The following is a 24652-nucleotide window of genomic DNA, read 5'->3' on the forward strand; positions in this document are numbered from 1 at the left end:
GTTCGCTCCACTGAGTTTGCTTACAGACTGAGTTCCAGGGGCGCCTGGGCTAGAGTAACACACTGCCTCAAAGGCAGAGGAACCTCAGGAATACAGTCCAGTGAACTGTGGCTGCACAGAGGACTGAATCTAATTGACACTGGGTGCTGTTAGCGTTCACGTTTTTGTTCTGAACGCTATTAGGTCGGCTCGTACTATCTCCAGAATGGGTCATTTTCAGTTCTCTATTACTTAAAACTTCGAGGACCTACAGGGGAGGCTTTGTGTCCGTTTTCAGATCTCTGTCCTTAACACTTGTTCAATACAATTTTTAAAAAACCAGTAGGGGGAGAAAAGGGCAGATTGCCTAATCAGTACTAATCTTAAATCCAGTTAACATTCCTTGCAAGAAAAAAAAAAAAAAGTTCTATAGTACGCAGTAGGAAGACACCAACCACCTTGAATCCAATTAGCAGTCAACATTGCTTTTATTTTTCTGAAGTCTCAGTTGACTTTATGTCAAAACAACAACAACAAAACACACTTCTGAGTAAGATGGATAAAAAGGGTAGGAGGAGACACAGCTCAAGGTCTCCGAAGTGAGTCTAAAGGCCTGCAAGGGCTGTGGCCGTTACGTACGGCTTTCGGGATGGGTTAAGCAACTTAAGCCAATGCTGGCAGGAGGATGCGCAGCGAAGGCTTCGCAAAAGTAAATAAATAAAAAGGCCCTTCGTTTTGGATACCGCGCCCCTTCCCCTGAGTTCCAGCCATCTCGTTCCTCCTCTGTGGGGCGTCAAAGTGAAGGAACTCACACCCCTCTGGACACCTCTACCCCTGCGTCCTATCGCGCAGAAACCAACACACGACACGTACGCTGCCCTAAGATGACTCGCTACTGCAGCACGCCGAACCCTGGGAAGAAGCGGCGGCGGCGGCAGCCGGACTCCGGGCGGAAGAGCAGCGCGCAGGCGCAGTGGCACAATTGTGCCCATCCTTGCCCACTTGCCCCCTCCGCGGCTCCCCCGTGCTCACTTCCGCTCTTTTGGCCATGTGCTTCCGGAGCACTGACGGCCCGGCCCCTCCTCAGCCCTCACCCTCCTCTGCCCCTGTCGGGGGGAGTCGAGGGGGTGGGGAAGAGTTCGTTGTTTGTTTACACGATGTGAGCGGAAAGAGAGACCAATAAAGTTTATTCTGGAAACAAAAGGGAAGAAAAAAAAAAAGAGGGGGAAAAAAAAAAAAAAAGGGTCTTGGTTAGAGCAGAGCCGGGGGCGGGGAGGGGGGGTTGCACCGCGAAGGCGCGGGAGCGGCAGTTCCGGTGCCGCGGCGGAGGGCTCGGGCTGCCGCCGCCGCCGCCGCTGCTAGCGCCGCGGCCGCTGGGGCTTTGGGGCTGGGGCGGCCGGCGAGGCAGGGCTCCGGGCCCCGGGGCCGGGCCGCTCCGGAGCGCCGGGGGAGAGGGCCCGGCAGGCGGCGTCCGCTGTGCCCGCAGTCCTCTCCCTCGGCCCCGCCGCCGCCGCCGCCGCCGCCGCCCGCGCGCGGCCGGGACCCGATGCGGCTGGAGCGGCGCAGCCTGGAGCAGCGCGACGTGAGTAGAGCTCGGGGCTGGGCGCGGGTCCCTCGCTGTCCCCCTTCCACCATCACGTCCACGCCGGGCGCGGCTGGCCCCGGGAGAAGAGCGTGCACGCCGAGGGCCGCTCCCACCGGGACCCCGCGCTCTCCCCGCGGCCCTGTGTGCGCGTGTCTTCTCCCACCGGGTTCCCACGGCCCCGGGTCGAGGCCCCGGGGACAGCCGCTCCTCCCCCCCCCCTTCACCCCGCCCCACGACCCAGGCTTCCTCCTCCCTGCCTGTCTTGTGTTTTGTTTTGTATTTTCTTCCTCCCCCTTTGGAACGACGCCGTGGGGTTTCATTCATACACCCGGGACGTGGGCTCGTAGCACTCGCGTCTGCACTCCGGTCTTGGCATGGGCTCCTGGGTCGTGGCTCGGGTGGGTACAGCAGACCAGACCCGGGGTCGCGCCCACGATCGGGCTGTGTAAACAAGCAGCCGAGCTGCCGGGGCTGTCCTGACCGCCGCGGCTTCCCCGGGGTTCATTTTGGGATGCTCCGGGAAGAGTGGCGATGGGGACTTCGGGGATCGGAAGCTGTTTGCTGAGATGTCAGTGAGTGGGGAGCTGTTTACGTAGCTAAATAAAGAGCGAGGGGAGCCAACAAAGCGGGGTGGGTGGGTGGGTGGGTGAGGTTGGGGGGGGAGGCGCTGGCTTTGTAGAGCTCGGTGCGTGTTCTTTAATGAATGGGAGTTGTGATCGTATCTCCGGGAAGCGTCCTCATTCCACCACTGCGCCTGTGTGCACGCGGGGCTCGGGGCTCGCGGGTTCAGGGTATGTGAGGCCAAGGGAGCACCCCTAGGAAACGTGGTCGAGAAAATTCCACGTCACCCAAGTCTCGTCTTTTTTTTTTTTTTAACTCCAACTTTTGAACCACTTTGGGCAGTAATGGGAGCTAGCGTCTTTTCGGGTTTTGTTTACATCGCGTGCTGCCGGGAGTTTACGTGCTTGGTCTTGTTGATTACCTGAAAAGTGCTGTGGTTAAAAAAGGTACTGTGTGGCAGAATTAGTTTGGATACATCAGAACACAGCGTCTTGAGGAGTTATCTCTCAAAGTAACTGCAGTTGAAGAATTTTGTTAACATGTCTGTGTATTCAAGTTGCAAGTTGTTCTTTTCTTTTGTTTTCTTTTTTAACTAAAGCGCTGGATTCTGGTCTGTGTAGCTTAGATGTCCATCTGAACGTCACGTGTTCTGGAAAATTTTAATTATCAGATTAACTGTTCTGCAGTGTCATCAGCCAAAATTATCTCGAGAGAATCGTTGGGGGGGGGCAGTTGGTGTTTGTGTTTTGTTTTAAGTTTTTTTCATCTCTTATTTTGGGATTTTGTTGAAGCGGATAAAAAGAAGTAAATTTTCACTTTTAACTTTTTTTTTTAAGTTGTGCATGTTTCAAAATAGTGCCTTAAAAAATAGTACCTTCCTATTTAAGTAACAAAATGGATGATTCAAAGAAATCATCACACCACATCAGAGCCTGGTGAGGGAAATAAGTAACAGAGGTTGACATTTTATGGGTGACTGAGCATAAAGCTTGAAAACACTGCTGTCAACGTGGTAATCTGAGAAGTGAACACAAATGGAGAACATTGATTTTACTTATCTAGGGTTTTTTAAATTTAAGGAAATTGTATGTAGCATTAAAGAGTTGTCCTTAAATACAAGCAGTGTGCTGAAGCTGAAAAATTAGTGCATGGAAGTGTATATTCTCAGAATTTTGTGTGTGTGTGTGGGGGGGGGACAGTACAAGCGCAGTGACCCTGCCTGGGTCTGGGTAGAGCGGGGCTTCCTTCCTGTCATGATAAGTAAGATCCTCTCAATCCCAAATCAGTACTCCCTGAAAAAAAAAAAAAAAAAAAACTTGAAAATTCTTATGAAGTAGATACTTAAAAAAAAAAAAACACTTTGCTGAGACAGCTTCGTGTCCAACCCCCCTTCGCTGACTAGCAATCTTAACTGGTTGTAGTTATCACATACAGAGCAGTTGCTCTGTTGATCTGTTTATTTGAAGAGAGCAAACAATCGCTTTGATCTCTTCAGCAGCTAGAGCAGCATTAAAAGGCTCATTTCTCTATCTTATTATTCTATTCTTGAATTCCAAAGTAGGGGATATCTTTAAGTGAAATGTAGGTTTACCTTCCAGTGAGCTTTAAAAAAGTATTCAGCTTTAGAAACACCCATCACACAGCCGTAGTTGATACTTTGTTGGTACTGTCAAATAGATGTTTTAAAGTATTATTTCTCTTGAACTATAGAAGTCTATTGACTGAGCACTGTTACTCTCTCTAGGAAATGACGTCCTCATCTGAAGACAGACAGACTCATTCATATGAGGCTGTCTGGCTACTTCTAATCTGTTCCCACTTAGAGCTCATTTAAAAAAAATATTTTTATTTTTTTTGAGAAAGGGAAGGAAGCAAAGTGAGAGAGAGAGAGACAGAGAATGGGCACACTAGGGCCTCCAGCCACTTCAAAAGAACTCCAGATGCATGCGCCACCTTGTGCATCTGGCTAATGTGGGCACTGGGGACTTGAACTGAGGTCCTTTGGCTTTCCAGGCAAGCACCTTAACCACTAAGCCATCTCTCTCCAGCCCTAGAGCTCATTTTTAAATATTTATTTTTCTTTTTATTTATTTATTTAAGAGCGACAGAGAGAGAGAGACAGACAGACAGACAATGTTTGCACCAGGGCCTCCAGCCACTGCAAATGAACTCCAGATGCATGTGCCCCATTGTGCATCTGGCTAACATGGATCCTGGGGAATCGAGCCTTAAACCGGGGTCCTTAGGCTTCATAGGCAAGCGCTTAACCACTAAGCCATCTCTCCAGCCCCTAGAGCTAATTTTTAACAGAGCTCAAAGAAGCTCAGTATAAATCTTGTGTGTTTATTCCAGGTTTTTGTTTGAGTAGGGTTTTCTTGTTTGTTTCGTTTCTTTGAGATAGGGTCTTAGAACCCCCTCTGGTTGGAATAGAGATCTCCTGCCTCCCTCCACTTCCTCTCAGAGTGCCCACACCGATTTTTAAGTTTCATGGTAGCCAGCAGTCCTGCTACACATAGAATCATCTAGGAAGCATTAAAAAGAACCCAGTGCTGGGGGCTCCTCACACTTCGGTTTGCCATGAGCTTAGACTTTTGTTTTGCTGGCTTTGTTTTGTAGCTCATGTGATTCTCATGGGCAGAATTGTAAAGCCTGGTCTGATTTGGTCCTTGGCTGTCTCTCCAGGTTCATTTCTCCTTCCTCCTACTCTGTGACCTTCCCTTGCTCTCATGTGTAAATGCTGTTTGCACTTCCTGAAGCATTGGTGCGTTCAGTTTTCCTTCCCCAACTGTCTCACATGGCTTCTTTGCAAGTGCGGTCTGGTTTAGGTGTCCCTGCTTCCTGTTCCCATGGCATCTTGGACTCCCACTGCCATAGCATTTCCTCCACACATTGTGATTGTCTGTGTCCTCCACCAGGATGTAAATTCCATGGAGGTGGGGACTCTATCAGATATATATACACTTGTGTGTGCTTTTATAACCAATCATTGCTAGTGTAGACAACTGACTGAATAAATGTTTTGAAGACATGATAATGATTCATATGTATCATTTAAGTTTTTGTTCTTATTAAATACATAGTTTTGTCCACTAAAAATGGACATCCTCCTTGTAATTGCCATACATGAATTTCATTTGGAGACATTTGAGATGTTGTAAATTATATCAAGTGACACTCCATTTCAGACATGTACACAAGAGACCCAGGCACCTAAATTCAGATCTCCCTTTTCTCTAAATATTGTGTCTTTGGGAAGGTCTTAACTCTTGGGGTGTAATCCTTTTCTGTAACACAGAGGGACTGTGCCAAATGTTTAGCATGGTCCTTTGTGATTTAGCCTTACAGTTCTTAGCAGTACTATTAGTTTTGACATCTGATGTGTTCAAAACATGGCTGGAAAACTTACTGGCAGTTACTTTGTACAGATTTCCTGGTCTGCACAGTGAGGTAATTGCTGCAGTATAGTTGTTGCGTTTAGTGAGATAATGTAGATACAGGTGGGTTCTTGACTGTATCAAGTACTTAATGTTATTTCCTTTCACTTTTTGAGATTTTAGATGTAATGAGTGGATTTTTCTGAGATGAAGAACACCGTTTCTGGAATAAGTTCCATTTTCCACTGTGCTGGCTGCTGGTATAACTAGGGACCAACATCATTGTGGCTTTTGGTTTCATTTTCCCAGAATCCCATTCTACTTACTGCCCAATGCCCAAGTATTGGTCAACTTGAATGAGACATAATTTTGCCTGTCAATTTTAACTTGACAAGATAGCAAGTGCCAAGCTAGTAATATGTGTGTAATACAGGGGAGAGGAGTCCAAAGTGAGGATGTTACATCATCCCAAAGTTAAGCATATCAGACTTGATCATCCAAAAACAGAGAAGAGATTAAATGAGGAGTGATTTACCAAAGACCCTGAGACTAGATGTAGGAACCATAGTTTCCAGGTATAAGGAAATATAGGAAAAAAGGATCTTGTTAGGACCAATTCCAGAGGATATATAGGCATAAAAAAATGTTCCCACTGTGAAGGTACAAATGGACTGAAGGTGTTCTGTTCTTTTTCTTTTTCTTTTTCTTTTTTTTTTCTTTTGGTTTTTCGAGGTAGGGTCTCACTCTGGCCCAGGCTGACCTGGAATTCACTATGGAGTCTCAGGGTGGTCTTGAACTCAACGGTGATCCTTCTATCTCTGCCTCCCGAGTGCTAAAGGTGTGCACCACCATGCCCGGCTTCTTTTCTTTTTCTTTTTTCTTTAAAAATATTTTATTTATTTATTTGCAAGCAGATAGAGATAGAGGAGAGATACACAGAGAGAATGGGCTTCCAGCCACTGCAAAGGAACTCCAGGCACATGTGCCACCTTGTGCATCTTTTTGTGGGTTCTGGGGAATTGAACCTGAGTCCTTGGGCTTTGCAGGCAACTGCCTTAACTTCTGAGACATCTCCCCAGCCCTGAAGATGTTATTTTCATTTAACAGCCTGTTTCTCCATTTGTTGTAGTGATTTTACAATTATTTATTTGGTAACGTTGGAGTACCCTTACACACAATATAATAATGCCTGGCTGAAGTTTCTTGTTAACAGTCTCATTTCTCTGTAAACTAAATGTACTGGCCTATGCGCCTCCTTAGGGTTATGTCTAAATTGTAAATTTTACAAGGGTTCTTTTTAGAAAAAGTTAATGGGGTCCACTGGGGAGATGGCTCAGTAGTAAAAGGTGCTTGCTTGCAAAGCCTGCTGGTCCAGGTTCAATTCCCTAATTGCCCATATAAAGCCAGACAAACATTTATTTGCTGCAGTAGGAGACCCTGGCGCGAATGTGCGCATGCACATACACACACCCCATGTATATATATATATGAGGTAACATGTATAAAGCAGTTAGCACAGTGCCTGATAAAAGTACACACACATTAACTACAAAGAAGTCATGGAATAAAAATTAAAACCATGGTTAGGAGAAACTGAGGTGTTGGGATACAAATCCAAGATAGCAGTGGTGTGCAAGGATTCAGAGGAAGGGGTGGAGAGCTCATCATTCAGAAAATTCCATATTAGACACGCTAGCAGTCTTTTGTTGCTGTGTCTCTACTCAAATTTAACTACTTAGTAAATGAATCAGGATGAGTTATTGGTGTTCTTTCCAACACTCCCCACCTACTCTGTTTAGGGGCTTAAAGTTACATTACTGTAATCACGAGGTTTTTAGCTTATAATAAAAGCGATGTTTTATACCTGTCTTGTCCCTCAAAGGTAGGATATCCTAAAGTGAGGCTATCTGGCTAAGTATTAGTTCTTCTTAATGTCCTAGAGATTGTGTGACATACCCACATGCTACTGTGTATGCCTGCTGAGGACAGATGATAACAATTTTTGTCCTTTTTTCCCCCCTCAAGAATAGAATTAGGAACTGTAATGTGTTGCTTGCTAACTAACTTATGTTAAGGAGGTAATTTAAATGAGCCCAAAACTTTCATAAAAATCCTTCAAGAAAAAAATGTAAACATATCATATACAATACACTAATGTTTTAGCAAAGCATAAGTGGCACATGCCTTAAATCCCAGCACTCAGGAGGCAGAGATAGGAGGATCGCCATGAATCTGAGGCCAGCTTGGGAGTACATAGTGAATTCCAGGTTAGCCTGGGCTACGGTGAGAGCTAACCTTGAAAAAACCAACAAAAAATAATGTTTTATATTTGGCTTTGCAATTAAATATTAAATACTTCTTTGTTTTATGTCATTTTGATAGCATGACAGTTTATATAAATTGCCCCCATTTATGAGTAGTTAAGTTCTGGTAACTTTCAGCTTATGATTGCAGCTGCAACAAACACTCATTGTATTAAGGTTTGCTTTGCCACCTGAACGGAATGTGATATTAAAAAAAAAGATCTAAAAAAGTACACTATGGATTTTTATTTGCTTAGTAGATACCAAAGAAGTCTAAGCAGGCAGGTGTTACTAAGACCCAATAGAGAAATGTGTCTGTCCCATCAAGTCCTGGGGAAATGGAAGGACATACTGTGAAGAGAATCATAAGGTATGTTAATAGCACCTTGCATTTTCAGCACCTTGCAAGTGCCTTAATATATGTGATCAGTAAGCATTGATTTTTAAAATAGAATTCTACTTAGAAATTGTTGCAGTTAGCTCCTTGTTGCTGTGACAAACATCCAGTCAGCTTGAGGGAGAAAGGGGTTTATTTAAGGCTTACAAAAGCCAGGAAACACTCCATCCGTGGTTGAAGAAGCTGCTTACTTCCAAAGATCCAAGCTGACAAAAGCACCTACAAATACCAACACCAGCAGATCAGAGTACCAGAGCTCAAACTGCTCTGAACACATCTAGTAGGGCTGGTCTGAATATCCACCCCTGAACTCACTGTAGGGCTGCACTCCAGGATGTGCATGCCCCCAGTCCCATCCACCCACCCTATCTAGTATCTGCCTGCTAGGACTCAAGTAGGAAGTTTAATCAAAAATGCCTGAGGCGCACACACCTTTGATCCATAACTTTGAGACCACCCTGGTGAGCCTGGGCTAGAGCAAGACCCTACCTTGAAAAAACCAAAACCAACCAACCAACCAAACAAACAAACAAACAGATACTGAGTCTATGGGAGCATACATTCATTCAAACTACCACAGAAATCAAAGTTCTTTTGTTTGTATTTCTGTCTACCAATCTTGGGTCACTTATTCGGTGTTGATTTGAAGTATAAGAAACACTGTATAATTTGTTAACTAGTTGCACATTGCTTTTGAGTTTTGGAGACAGTTTTAATCATTGATAGTTTCAGAAGCTGTGACTATCCTGAAGAAAGCAGGGTCATATCAGTTACCTGAACTTCCCAGGTCTGCATTCAGCTATGCACTTCCTCTCTGACCTTGACCTTGACCTTTCAGAGCACTTACTCTTAGTATGAAAAGCTTCTCTGGCTCTTTAGGATTTCCAAACTGAGATTCCTACTTCTCCAAGTTTGTTTGTGATTTCAGAGACTAGGAAGTAAGCCATGACAGAGTCCCTTACAGTTTCAAAAGCTAAAATCTCTGTCTGTAAATTTGGACATACATTTGAAAGCTTTTCTATGAAATTCTATAGCAGAGAAAAGCTGCCATGGGGATGGGGGGTTAGTGAAAGGCTTTGCTCCTCTTGTCTCCCCTCCCCTCCCTTATTCTCCTCTCCCCTCTTTTCTTTCTCTCTTTCCTGTCTTCCCCCTCCTTCCCTTTGGGGCTCTGATAGGCAGGTATGGTCCCGTGCTGGCACCAGAGCCTCAGGTATCCTGGGCAGTAGTATGTGAAACCAGCACTGTGGTCCAGCACCCTAGTAACCACTGGACATCGTCTTTCTTGTTTAAGAACTTCTAGGAAACTATGATCAATAATTTCTCTTGGTAAGCCATCCCACTAGGCAGACTTTAGAAAATTCATTCCAATCTTTAGAAGCCTAATTCAAGAGACACAGTAAGTTCTTTTTTTCTTGGTCTGTCCTCAGTTTTGCACAATCATGGAAAGGTGACAAAAATCACTGCCTCTCTCAGTCAGAAAGCAATGACGTTTTTGCAATTGATTTGTTGGTTCTATTCATGTTCACATTACTTTCTTATGAATGTTTGTAACCAGCAACCCGCTGGGTAATGAGATATTATTATTTGGGCTTGTTGTGAGTCCATTCTTACTTTTCAGCAAACTAAGCAGGTCTCTGTGGCTTATTTTTCTTGGAGAGCTCTTGCTTTTCCAAGTACTTTTCATGATGGACTTAATACAAGTTGAGACCTGAAAGTGCTATTGTATTTCAAAACAGTTCACTGTCTTTAACCTAAAAGGGAATGAATTGTATTTCCCTCCTTTGGAGGCTAACTTGTTGGCAACATCAAAAACCTTGGAGGTTTTTTTTTTTTTTTTTTTTGCCAAATTAGCTACTGTTATGAATAAAATGCATAGACTGCATAATCAAATATAAAGCCCATTGATGGGAAAATTGGGGGGCAAATACTGAAATTTGAACTTAATTAAAAATTCTAACCTGGGTGTGATGGCTCCCTCTTAATCTTAGTACACGAGAGGCAGAGGTAGGAGAACTGCCATGAGTTCAAAGCCAGCCTGGGACTACAGAGTGAGTGTGAGGTCAACTTGGACTAGAGTGAGACTCTACTCAAGGAAAAAAAAATCCAATGTGGGGACTGGACAGATGGCTCAATGGTTAAAGGCACTTGCTTGCAAAGCCTTATGGCTCAAGTTTGATTTGCCAGTACCCACATGAAGCCAGAAGCACAAAGTGGCACATGCATCTGGAGTTTGTTTACAGTGATAGGAGGTCCTGGCACACACATGCTCACTCTCTTTGTCTCCTTCTCTCTCAAATAAATAACTAAAAATAAATTCCAGGTCAGGTTTGGTGGCATGCACCTTAAATCCCAGCACTTGGGAGGCAGTGGTAGGAGGATTGCCATAAATTCGAGGCCACTCTGAGACTGCATAGTTAATTCCAGGTCAGCCTGGGCCAGAGTGAGACCCTACCTCAAAAAATAAAATAAATAAATAAAAAATTGCAATCTGAAATAAAACTATATGTAATGGCAGCAAGAGAGAATTGTATTAATAGTAGCATCATTGTAAAGTTTTTAAATTTATTTTGTTTATTTTATTTATTTATTTATTTATTTGTAAGTGATAGAAAAAGAGGCAGAGAGAGAGAGAGAGAGAGAGAGAGTGAGCATGCCAGGGCTTCCAGCCACGGCAAATGAACTCCAGACAGGTGTACCCCCTTGTGCATCTGGCTGACATGGGTCCTGGGGAATTGGGCCTCGAACTGGGGTCTTTAGGCTTTACAAGCAAGTGCTTACCCACTAAGCCATCTCTCCAGCCCAGAGGTTTTTTTTTTAAATTTATTATTTTTCTCAATTTTTATTAACATTTCCATGATTATAAAAAGTATCCCATGGTAATACCCTCCCTCCCTGTCCCCACTTTCCCTCTTGAAATTCCATTCTCCATCATATCCCCTCCTCATCTCAATCAGTCTCTCTTTTATTTTGATGTCATGATTTTTTTCTCCTCTTATGATGGTCTTGTGTAGGTAGTGTCAGGCACTATGAGGTCATGGATATCCAGGCCATTTTATCTCTGGAGGGAGCACGTTGTAAGGAGTCCTACCCTTCCTTTGGCTCTTACATTCTTTCCGCCACTTCTTCTGCATTAGACCCTGAGCCTTGGGAGGCGTGATCGAGATGTTACTCAGTATTCCAATCATTTCTTTCCAGCACTATGATACCTTCTGAGTCATCCCAAAGTCACTGCTATCTGAAAAGCGAAGATTCTCTACCGAAAGTGAGAGTAGCGTAATATAAGGGTATAAATATTAAGAGAAGTGCTTACTGGGTAGTTTGATAAGCATAGTTTATACATTTTTCCAGACATCAGCAGATGTTACACCCCTAGGGCTCATGACTACCCCTGTTTTAAGTTTTCAGTACCAGGGATGTGTTTCCTCCATGGATTGGGCCTCCAGTCCAATTGTTTTTTTTTTTGTTATTGTTGTTGTTTTTTGTTTGTTTTAAGTGTAGTGGCTGTCATTATATGCAGTTGAGAATCTCAGAGGCAGCATCCCAAAGTGTTCAACAGTGTCTTTTGCCTTACTTTTTCTAATTCTGTGCTATCTGTGAAAGTTGAACATGACTTGTTCAAAGCAGTCTTGGTATTTACTAATGGTAGTGAGACTCAAAGCACTTTAGAGTATTAGGAACTCTACAGTGTAGAGACTAGTTTTTTCTTCACTAGAAATGACTCTCTTTCAGCTTTCTGAGTGTATTGTAGTACTCCAGGTTTCCAAGTCATTTTAAATAAAGCTTCTGTGACTGTAAAGCTAAGGTCAGCCTGGGCTAGAATGAGACCCTACCTCAAAAAACCAAAAAATAAAACCCGAGAAAATACAGCTCCTGTGCAACTGCTAATGCACAGCTTAGCACACTCCTCTTGCAAATAATGTTTTCCTCAACCAAAATTGGGGTGGGTAACTTGTCAGCACTGAAGGATAAGTGAAGTCAAGGCCAATTTTAGCATGACTCCAGCTCTTCCCTTTCCTTCTCCTGAGTACACCAGAGCAATGACATCCTGCTCTTACAGCTCCGGGAAGTCACCTAGCCTGTGTAGGTTAAGTATTCTCAGTTGAAAAAGCAGGCTAAGAACTGCCTGCATGATAATATTGTGATAAAGATGAAGAGGGTAACACACATAAGCATTTAGGAGTGCCTGGCACGCAGGAGTGCCCCAGGACTGCCCTGAGCTCTTTGAGTGTGAGGCTCACGTCGTGTCTACAGGCCTGATTTGGAGCTTTAACATTGTGCAGTAACTTGAATTCTGTCTGTCTAGGAATTTAATAATAGATCTAGTCTGTGCACAGTGCATAGCAAGGTTGCTTGCTGTCAAGTAGACACTGTACTTTCTGTTCTATTGAAACTTTTAAAACTTATTCTAGTGCTAGTAATCTGAATTGAATTTTGTACCCAATCTTTAGAATAATTATTACATGGAAATTCAGCCTGACAGAAGTAAAGAATTAATGGGTAGAAGGGGTTGAATTAGTTAGTGGGTTTCTTGATTTTCTGTCTGCTCCTAGACTTTCAGAGTTCCAGGACATACCTGCTCAGCACTGCCATTGAAGGGGCACTTGTTTGTACATCTGGGTGTTGCCTGTCTTCATGTTAAAGAGGAGTTGTGTCCTGTTGTTCTGGATGTGGCTTGGCTTTTCTGCAGTTGTCATGTCCTCTGGACTGCTTGGGCTCACTAGTTCATTCTGCTTGCTACTATGTCTTCATTGAACGCTTCATCTTGTAAGCACATGATTAGTGTGCACGGGCTGGGCACTAAACTTTACTAGTCACTTACATGAAAACAAGGAACGCAGCCATGAGTTTTGACTTAGTTCCATGAGTTTAATCTCTTTTCCTTTAATCCCCTGCTGCCCTATGACCTCATCTCCCTGGTTTTAGTCTTGCTGTTGGCTCACTGTCAAAAGAGACGATTACTCATAGCTAAGTTTATGGTAAACATACATCTTTTATCTTCTTACCTCTGCCTTTTTTAGCTGTTTTGGCTGACCTGCTCTTGATGGGCATGTACAGTAACTAGTGCTAATTCCCTTTCTGTGGCTCTCATAAACCAGGGTAGTAAGAAAACCTGCATGCTTTTAAAACTACGTATGTTGTTACTGCTTTACATGATGGCTGCTTCAGAAAGTTTGCCATAATTACTCAAGAATACTCACTGTTAGTGTGTTTAAAAATGGGTTTTTATTGTGCTTGCTCCCAAATGTGTGTGTGCACGTGTGTGTATGTTTGATGTATGCATGTGTGTATACAGATGTACATAACTGATAGAGAGGTGAGAGGAAGATGTCAGGTGTCATCCTCTATTGCTCATCTGCCTTATTTCCCTGAGACAGGTTCACTTACTGACCTTGGAGCTCCCTGGTGTTTGGTAGACTGGTCAACAAGCTCAATGACTCTTTTCTCTCTGTTCCCCTCAGTCTGGGTTTACAGGTGAGGCAGCCATGCCTAGCTTTGTGCATGGGTGCTAGCTCTTTTACTCACTGAACCATCTCCCCAGCTTAATCCCCAAATATCTGTAATGCATAAAACCACAGAATTTAGTCTTTGGGGGCTGCAGTGTGCAGTGAGCAGTGTGACTTCAGGCTACTCTAGCACTGATTCAAGTCTATTTCCATACTAAGGCATTACAGCTAATCTAGGAATTGAACTTAGCACGAGCTGGGTGTGGTCATGAACACCTGTGATTCCAGCTCTTGGAAGAGTGGGGCAGGAGGATCACAAGTTCAAGGCCATCCTCGTATGCATAGCAAGATTCTGCCTCAAAAAACAAACAAACAAACCAGAACTTTTAATGGCATCATAAGGAATTGTAGCTAAAGTCTGGGAAAACCTTGATTTTCCTATATGTCCTATTGAGTATATTTTTGAATTTCCTCAAACTTAAACTTTACCATGAATGTGAGGAAGAGAAATATTGTGGACTTGATACATTATTTCCCAGTACACATGTGGTAGTTCCACTTTTTGAAAATTAGGAGACTGAATTTCCACACTTAATCAGGACAAGGGAATCTCATCACATCTGATTTGCATGAAATTATCTCAGTGAAACAAAACTGTGATAAAATAATGAACTAAATGTTGTACCTGTCTCCCAGTATTTTTTTTATTATTATTATTTTATTTATTTATTTATTTGAGAGCGACAGACACAGAGAGAAAGACAGATAGAGGGAGAGAGAGAGAATGGGTGCGCCAGGGCTTCCAGCCTCTGCAAATGAACTCCAGACGCGTGCGCCCCCTTGTGCATCTGGCTAACGTGGGACCTGGGGAAGCGAGCCTCGAACCGGGGTCCTTAGGCTTCACAGGCAAGCGCTTAACCGCTAAGCCATCTCTCCAGCCCCTTTTTTATTATTTTTATTATTTTTTTTTTGCTTCTGAGTGTTGTGATTTTTTTCCCCCTCAGGCATATGTACTACATGGCCTCTGATACAGTCCTTCCTGCTCAACCAGAGAGGTAGTAATTTAATCTTGGAAGAGAAAAATGTGGCTTCAGTGTGTTGGGCAGTTTTGTTGGTCCCCCATAGTTTGTAGCTGTGGCCTTATACTCACCTGTATACACAGTTCTCCTTACAAGGGCCCAAGAACTACTCCTGTAACAGTTCTGATGGAATATAAACTGGGAGCTTGCATGAAGGGATTGAATATCACAGAAGGAAATGAGCATAACATACATCTACCTTGTCACGATATTTACATTTTTACTCTTCTGGCCTTTCAACTTCTATCTAGGCAAAGTTGTTTGCAGATTCTCACCTGATGCTTCATAAAATAAATGTTGTCCCATGTGGGTGGAAATATTTTCTTTGGCAAATCCACAGAATTAAAGAAGAATAGACAAGAGGAAAAAATTGCGATACTCTGATACTCATAGGACAAGATGTGTAAGATGGTTGTAATTCCTGATACTCTGTTTTTCTGTTGATCTGCTGTGACTCAGGAGTTAGCCATCTGGGGAATGAAGCATACTTTTGAAAGGAGATTTCAAAACTTAGCCGGAGAAAATATAATCTTTGTATATGTTTAATAAGCAGCTGAGTGATTAAACATTATTTCCCATTTATTCAGTACACTCTGTGTTTTAGTTTATAATGGTGAGTGAACAACACACAAACAGTTGGTGTATACAAGGTCAATACTTATAAAATACGATGTAATATCTACAGTCTGAAACACATTAAGTGATAACTGCACATTGCACAACCATTTTGTCCAGCGCAGATTTACACAATTACTATGTCAGTTTCAAAGTACATTAACAACAGAAGTATGTGTGCATTATATAAGAAGGGAACCATTTATTTAAAAAATATTTTATTATATTTTTATGAGAGCGTGAGTAAGTGTATGTGCATACCACAGCCTCTTAGCACTGCAGATGAATTCTACAAACATGTGCTACTTTGCATGTCTGGCTTTACAAAGGTACTGGGGAATCAAACTAGGGCTGGCAGGCTTTGCAAGCAATTATCTTTGACTGCTGAGCTATCTCCTCATCCCTACGTGTAATAAAGAATGAACTTACATATGATTATGTGAACCTAAAAAGAGAATACACATATAATTGATTGTTTTAGGTATATGAGACCATATTTTTTTAAAAAAATTTTTTGTTTATTTTTATTTATTTGAAAGTGACAAAGAGGCAGAGAGAGAGAGAAAGAAAATGGGCACAAACGTGGGTCCTGGAGAATCGAGCCTCAAACCGGGGTCCGGCTTCACAGGCAAGCGCTTAACCGCTAAGCCATCTCTCCAGCCCCAGACAATATTTTTTTACATTATTAGAATAATTCATATGTTGTCATAATTACCTTCTCATTGTTGAGGCAAAACTTCTGACCAGGAACAGTTTATAGAAGACAAGGGTTTGTTTCCAGCTTATAGTTTTGAGAAGAAATTTCATCATGGTGGTGAAAACAAAGCGGTACAAGAAGCCGGCGCATGTGATCACATGGCAGCAGGGAGGAAGGAGAAGGAGTGGACTTGCTGTGATCCCTGAGTGGAGCAAGCCTCCAGGTCCACCCCAGTTACACACTTCCTTTAGCACGGGGTCACCTTCCATAGGCTCCATTAACAGGGACTAAGTACGAGGCTTAATCACAAACACATGAAACTATGTGGGACATTTTCATTTAAACTACTACACTTGAGATTCATAAAAAACACAATACTGTAATTTTTGCTTCTGTTGGATTTGTAGTTGTCATTTTGTTTGAGCTCTAAATTATTAGTTTGCTTTAACACAGTAAGACATGAATTAAAGAGGAATAAATACTGGAGGAAAAGTTGGATAATTCCCACTTTTGATGTGATATAATTTCATTCCTAAGGGACACACAGGAATCAACTGAGAAATTATCTACATGTACATAAACTTAAAACTCAGTAGTTCTCCTTTAGGATAGTAAAAATTGTAATGGAAAAATAAGAGAGGCCCACCATAGTGGCTCATGCTTGTAGTCTCATGCTAAAGTAGGAGGATCATTGTGAACTTAAGGCCACATTGAGCTGCAGAGTGAGTTTCAGGTCAACCTGGGCTATGGTGATTACCACTGCCTTAAAAATAACAAAACAAGAGCCAGGTTTTGTGGCACACACCTTTAATCCTAGCACTTGGGAGGCTGAGGTAGGATGATCACTGAGTTTGAAGCCACTTTGAGACTACATAGTGAGTTACAGGTCAGCCTGGGCTAAAGCGAAACCCTACCTCAAAAAAACAAAATAAACAAATAAATAATAATGAACAAAGTAAGAGGAAACATTATATTGGTGAAAAATATGTGAGTCATAGTAAAGAAAATTAAACTCTATGGGTTACATGGAAGAAGGGCATATCATGTTCCTGAATGGGAATTCAGCTAGTACAAGTATCAGTCTTGTCATTGATTTGCACATATAGTGTAATTCTCTTTTTCTCTCTTTATTTTAGAGAGAGACAGAGACAGAGAGATGAGAGAGAGAATTTTGGCATGCAAGGGCCTCAGTTACTGCAATTGAATGCCAGATGCTTGCGCCACCTAGTGGGCATGTGCAACCTTGCACGTGCCTCACCTTTGTGCTTCTGGCTTACATGGGATTTGGAGAGTAGAACCTGGATCCTTAGGCTTCACATCTCTCCAGCCTGCATAATTCTTTTTTAAAAATGAATTTGAGAATTTGGGATAATTCTAAATTCTGCCTGGAGGACCATAAACAAAAGATGGCTTTAAGTAGATAACCAAGACCCGGTTGAGAGCTGGGCTAGGTCTAGGTCTGTCAGATATCAAAACACTGTAAGACTAGAAGTAGCAGAAGAGATGGATATTGGCAGTGTACTGACTGTGAACTTGATCAGAGGGAACAGAGATTCCGGAAATAGGATTCAAAACATGATAAAGGAGTTATCAGAAACAAAGAGAAGAATTGACTTTACATGTTTTGAGAATGCTTAATATGCAAGAAAATAGAATTAGAAGTATGTGCAATATCTCTATCACACCTTCCAAGACTCAGGATCTATTGTGGAAGAGGTGGCAGAAAGAATGTAAGAGCCAAAGGAAGGATAGGACTCCTTACAACATGTGCCTCCAGACAAAATGGCCTGGATATCCATGACCTCACAGTGCCTGACACTACCTACGCCAGACCATCATAAGAGGAAGAAAAGATCATGACATCAAAATAAAAGAGAGACTGATTGAGATGGGGAGGGGATATGATGGAGAGTGGAGTTTCGAAGGGGAAAGTGGGGAGAGGCATGAGATATTTTTTTGTGATCATGGAAGTTGTTACTAAAAAAAGAGAGTAGCTGGGCGTGGTGGCGCACGCCTTTAATCCCAGCACTCAGGAGGCAGAGGTAGGAGGATTGCCCTGAGTTTGAGGCCAGCCTGAGACTCCATAGTGAATTCCAGGTCAGCCTGGGCTAGAGTGAGACCCTGCCTCGAAAAACCAAAATAAAAAATAAAAAAACTAAAAAATAAAAATAAAAAAAGAGAAAAAAATATAGAAGTACACTGGGTGTGGTAGTGCATACCTTTAATCCCAGTACTTGGGAAGCAGAGGTAGGTGGATTGCCGTGAGATTGAGGTCACCCTGAGACTACATAGTGAGTTCCAGGTCAGCCTGGACTAGAGTGAAACCTTACCTCAAAAAAAAAAAAAAAAAAAAACAAAAAAAAAGCCGGGTGTGGTGGCACACGCCTTTAATCCCAGCACTTGGGAGGCAGAGGTAGGAGGATCGCAGTGAATTCAAGGCCACCCTGAGACTACAGAGTTAATTCCAGGTCAGCCTGGACTAGAGGGAAATCCTACATAAAAAAAAAAAAAAAAAAAAAAAATAAAATAAATAAAAAAAAAAAGATTAGAAGTACTCAGGAAGGGAACATTTATCACATTTGGCTCTATTCTTTTTCTTTTTCCACCTACCATACAATGAGAAACAAATGAAAATATATACAAATCAGGATTAGAATGCTGCAAAAATGCAGCAGATGCTTTTCTTAAACTTTTTGGTTTTGGAGTTAGGGCCTCACTGCAGCCCATGCTGACTTGGAATTCACTATGGACTCTTAGGCTGAACTCAGGGCAGTCCTCCTACCTCTGCCTCCCTAGTGCTGGGATTAAAAGCGTGCACCACCTTACCTAGCTTCTTTAACTTTTAAAACATAAATATTTTCAAAACCACAATGCCTCTTGTAGATGAATGAATGAAAACCTTAGAGGATGGGCTCATTTACTACAGAGAATACAAGCATGAAGGAGACATTTTTTTATCTAGCAGGTAATCAAGAAGTGGAGTTTTCCAACAGTGCTTTTGGTTGAAGGATATTTACTTGTTTAATTCCATAGGCTGCTTTTGGAAAACAAACTGGCAATTTTTAGGCCTTTAAACCTATATGTAACTCAGTAATTGTATTTGTAACAGAATGCATTCTAACTTGGAACAGTTTACGTGTTTAACAAGTAAACTATTTCATATCCTATAGAAATAGGCAGTCATACAAAACGTTTTATGTGGTAGAGTGCTTATGTAGCATGTGTGAGGCCTGGAGTTCTATCTTCAGCAAAACACACAAGCACTCACGCACACACAGACACGTATATATGAAGAATTCAGAGTAATTTGAGGAAATTTTTTTTAAATTGGATAAAGCAGGTTGAAGATCTTGCTCATTGTGTAGTTTAGTTTCTACCTAGCATTCATGAAGCCCAGAGTTTGATCCCTAACACATGCTTATAATACCAGCACTCCAGAAGTTCGATGTCATATTCAAGGCCAGTCTGTGCTACATGAGAACTTATCTCAAAAGAAAAAAAAAAAGAGTGAAGCAAAATTTTGATGTATGTGCATTATATGAGAACAGCTATGTAAAAGGCTCCTGGAATGCAAAAATACAAATAATTACTGCCTTATGCACAATTTTTACATTTTTCTTCATATGTACTATGTTCTATTACAACAGAGTCCTATGTTCATAATGAGCACTAAAGTCAATATTTGAAGTGAATGAATTTCTATAATGTGCATGAATTGATCTTATACTGAAAGAAATACACATATTTTCCACATGTAAGTTAAGAAAGGAAGTGGGAGCAAGCCCTATAAAAAGGATCCCTATCAATGGTACTGACATACTTTGGTCTTATTTCCGCATTTCTCGTGTTATCTTTTCCATTCTTGTTTTCACATCTCTTATGTTATCTTTTCCTGCACTAACTTAATGACCATTCTTGTCTAAGTTAAAAATCTGGTCACATTAACCCTGTTGAATTCAACTTATCACCAAACTTTAGGTGTTGTTTCTTGGAAATGTCTCTTAATTCTTCCCCATCTTTTCTCATAATTACCACCTCAGTTTACTTCTTTTCTGTGTCACCAAGTTATCTCACCCACTACTTCTAACTCTCCTCTTTATTACTTTTCACACTGCAAGCAAGGTTATCAACATGTGCAAATAATGGGTAGAAATTCATGAATGTGCTGTTGCAATAAGGTTTATGCAAGAGAGCCAGGGAGAGAATACTACTACTTCCACACAGTTGCAGGGAGGGTCATAAAATGTGAAGTGGCTCTGGCTAAACTTTAGTAATTCCAAGCTCCTGTAGCTGCTCCTCACACTGGGATTTAGGGGACACATTGAGGAAACTTTGCTTCATTTATTTGAAATATTTTATTATATTTACTAAAGTCTTCACATCTTTATCATAATCTCATCTATGTTGGGCACTTTAATTTTTTTTAATTTGTTTATGAGAAAGAGAACAGGCACGGCACACTAGGGCCTCCAGCCACTGCATATGAACTCCAGATGCATGCGCCACCATGTGCATCTGGCTTACTTGGGGTCTGGGGAATCGAACTTGGATCCTTAGGTTTTGCAGGCAAGCTCTTAATGGCTAAGCCATCTCTCCAGCCATAGGGCACTTTTATTTATTTACTAAAGATTTTATTTTTTATTTATTAAAGAGAAAGAGAGGGAAAAAAATGGGCATGCCAGGGCCTCTAGCCACTGCAAATGAACTCTAGATGCATGTGCCACCATATACATTTGGCTTACATGGGACCTGGAGAATCAAACCTGGGTCCCTAAGTTTCGCAGGCAAGCACCTTAACTGCTAAACCATCTTTCCAGCCCCCCATGGCACTTTTAAAATTCAAATTCCCACCAGGCATGGTGGTGCACACCTTTAATCTCAGCACTTGGGAGGCAGAGGTAGTAGGATTGCTGTGAGTTCAAGGCCACCCTGAGATTACATAAAGAATTCCAACTCAGCCTGGACTAGTGAGACCTTACCTCACAAAACAAAAACAAAAGCAAAACAAAACAAAAAAAATCAAATTCCATTGCCCTAGGAATTTGAATTCTGTAGATCCAAAGGCCTGGGACCATGAATTCTAACAAGTCTTCGGTTCATGATAAGATCTCACATACATGGCCCCAGGATAGAGAGTTTAGGATGAAGTGCAGTCTCAGTTACTTCATTCTCTTCACTAACTGCCATCAGCCCACGTTTGTCTAATCATTTTTTTTTTTTCTTTTTGGAGGTAGAGTCTCCCTATAGCCCAGGCTGACCTGGAATTCACTATGTAGTCTCAGGGTGGCCTCAAACTCACATCAATCCCCCTGCCTCTTCCTCCCAAGTGCTGGGACCATGCCCACCTTTGTGTAATCATTTTCTATATTTCACCTTATCGAGCAACTCTCCATCTTAACTACTAAGCAATCACAATCTTGTCTAGGTCCTCCTGGATTTGTGTTCCTGCCACTTGGATACCTTTCTCGTGTAACTACTCTTTTTCAAGGGCTTGCTGACCTTGTACTGGTTTAACTTGCACTGAAGCCATGTAAGATTCCTGGAGGCTTTCATGAAAAGTCTGCCCACCTGTATTTCCATAGGCCCTGCTACTTACAACATGCATGAGCTGAATGTCACTTGGGTATTTGCACATCTTCGCTTGACCCAGAGCTTGGGGATAGCGCTTTTCTTCAGACCTGTAGTCGGCCTGATGCACAGTAACCACAGAGTAAATGTTTGTCATACAACTCAGTCGAGTGAGGAAGGCGGTGCTGGTGAGCATCCCAAGTTTTAGGGAGGAAAATGAGCTCTGGAGAAAGCATTTGCTTCTAGTTACTGATAACACGGATCTCCCAAGTATAGGATGCACACTCAAGATGTCTGGCTGCTTTTCTGGTCTTAGTCTTTTCAGAAAACACTATTATAGAAAAGGACTCCCTTTGTGGGCTCACCTCTAGTGAATCTTCAGTTGTGTTTGAAATGGGGGGGGTGTTAATAAACATCCTCACCATGTTCTCACTATGTAAAACAATGCTTCAGGGCATGGTGGTGCACACATTTAATCCCAGCACTTAGTAGGCAGAGGTAGGAGGATCACCATGAGTTGAGGCCACTCTGAGACTACATAGTGAATTCCATGTAAGCCTGAGCTAGACTGAGACCCTACCTTGAAATCCCCCCCCCCAATACAAAAACAATGCTTGTTCTCCCTGCAAAAAACTGACTGCTGGATGGAGAAGTCATTCGCCTCTCACTTTTCATGCTGTGCTTTGGACTAGGCATTTGTGTCCTTTGTAGAAAGCATGTTGTAGTGCCTACTGGGGTGTCCACAGATCCTTGTTTAATTATATCAAGCTAACCCTACATAGGAAACACTTAATTCTGCAGTAATTAGGGCAAAAGGCTCTATGTCCAGATGTGCCCAAGTGCCCTTCCTTCACATCTTTCAAAGCCCAGTTTCTGAAGTCCAGATGTGCATAACCTTTCTTGGTTCTTGAGGTGTTGATGGAGTTGAACGGCCAGCTGCAGAGTTCAGTTCTAGTATGCCATGGAATATGTGAAGCTATAGGTCAAACCAAATGTTAGCAGTGAAATAGTAGCAACTGTTCTTTTAAAAGAAACATTTTAGATAATTAGAGTCATCTTGTAATATCTTTGTACCCAGCTGTCAGCTTTTTACTTTTTCTGCCAATATTTCTGGAACTAAAACCGAGGAAAAAATGGAAGTTTTGGTACCATATTCTGAAATAAACTCAAACTAAAAAAAAAAAAAAACAAAAAACAAAAAAAAAACCCTGAGATTTCCAGAGTTCTTCAGTGCCTGAAAAGATTTTTATAAAAAGCAAATATCTATAATTCACCCCAGCACTAAGCTAAATGTACACTCAGCATCTGATAGGAGCTTTAGAGAAACAGAAACTGTTTCTGTTAATAGCCACTGGGATGAAAGGTTGGTGAAGTGGTTTTGAGTATTGTATTCCAGTTATGAAATTTTCCCCTACTGTTTCTTAACTCTGTTGATCTGTTTAATCAATATCTCACTATCCTTTTCCATTCTCCCTTCTGTGATTTGAGAGTCTTCATTTCCTGTCAGGCCATCTCCAGTCATGTTGATTTCTTTACCTTGTTAGTCTGTAGTAATAGGACCTTTGTCCTCTCTTCCTTCTGCCCCGGCACAGGAAGCATATGCAGTCACCATTTTACTGGGTCAGGGGATGTAACCTACACATTGTGCTCTGCCCATTCTGAACTTTTTATATTTTGACTATAGGTGGATCTAGTAGCTGAAATTAATAGTACCTGCATTGATATTATTATGTAAAAATGTTTCATTTTGGGGCTGGGGAGATGGCTCAGAGGTTAAAGGCACTTGCTTGCAAAAATGTTTCACTTTTGGCTGAAGATACTGCTTAGTCAGTAAAGTGCTTGAGCCTTGAGGACCTGAGTTCAGATTCCCAGTACTCATGTACATGCTGGGCAGGCATGGTGGCCTGCCTGTAACCACAGTGTTCAGGAGGTGGAGACAAGGAACCCTCGTCTAGCCTAATCAGCATGCTCTGGGCTCAAGTGAGGGGCCCTGCACTAGTAAATGAAGTGGAGAAGCGATTGAAGAAGACACTTACTGTCAGCCTTTAGCTACATGTGAGGACACATGCATCCAACACACACATGCGCACACCTTACATGTGCAAGAAAAAAAAAACTTCCACTATGCAAACAAGTAAGATGTGGCCAGACTTTTTCTTTGAATCATGTTCACCATTACAAAAAATATTCTTAGACGGGCATGGTGGCACATACCTTTAATCCCAGCACTTGGGAGGCAGAGGTAGGAGGATCACCGTGAGTTCAAGGCCACCTTGAGACAACATAGTGAATTCCAGGTCAGCCTGAGCTAAAGTGAAACCCTACCTCAAAAAACCAAAAAAAAAAAGAATACTCTTTGGCTGGAGAGATGGCTCAGCAGTTAAGGCACTTGCCCTTAAAGCCTAATGACTCGAGTTTGATTCCCCAGTACCCACATAATGCCAGGTGCACAAAGTGGCACATGCATCTGGAGTTCTTCTGCAGTGACTAGAGGCCTTAGTGTGCCCATTCTCTCCCTCCCTTCCTCCCTTCCTCCCCCCCCCCCATGCCAGTGTGTGGTGGCTGACTCCTTTAACCAGTACTCAAGAGGTTGAGGTAGATCTCTGTGAGTTTGAGGCTAACCTAAGACTACATAGTAAATTCCAGGTCAGTCTGGGCTGGAACGAGATCCTACCTTCAAAAACAAAAAAAAAAAAAAAAAAAAAAAGAATATTCTTGCAAGGTGTATGATGGTGCATGGCTTTCATTCCAGCACTTGAGAAGAGGGGTAGAAGGATCACTTTGAGTTGGAGGTCAGCTTGGGACTAGAGTGAGTTCCAGGTCAACCTGGGATAGAGACCCTACCTCAAAAAAACAAACAAAAAAGAATATTCTTAGCAATTGCCATTCATGTCTCATCATTTCTTTTCTCAGGTCTCATGGTTTTTTTTTTTTTTCATTTATACATGTTTGCTCAAATTTGTGTTTTCCTCATTTTAAGCATGATTGTATTGTATATTTTTGGTTTTTTTTCTCCCCTAAAATTTTCAATTCCTTTCCTTTTTTCTTCT

The 24652-nt window shown here is 42.2% G+C and overlaps 1 protein-coding gene across 2 annotated transcripts in view; it reads left to right on the forward strand.

Moving 5' to 3' along the window:
* Window positions 1-1503: 1503 nt before the first annotated feature.
* Pik3ca (phosphatidylinositol-4,5-bisphosphate 3-kinase catalytic subunit alpha) overlaps window positions 1504-24652 on the forward strand; it is a 97466-nt gene continuing 74317 nt past the window's right edge. The window contains exon 1 of one of the 2 annotated variants that reach the window (XM_045161199.1): window positions 1504-1561. The gene's annotated coding sequence lies outside the window, so the exon portion shown is untranslated. Of the gene's footprint in view, window positions 1562-1861; window positions 1963-24652 lie in introns of those variants that run through there. The other variant, XM_045161200.1, reaches the window with a different exon arrangement.

Source organism: Jaculus jaculus, chromosome 11 (genome assembly GCF_020740685.1).
Source record: "Jaculus jaculus isolate mJacJac1 chromosome 11, mJacJac1.mat.Y.cur, whole genome shotgun sequence".
NCBI classification, from domain to species: domain Eukaryota; kingdom Metazoa; phylum Chordata; class Mammalia; order Rodentia; family Dipodidae; genus Jaculus; species Jaculus jaculus.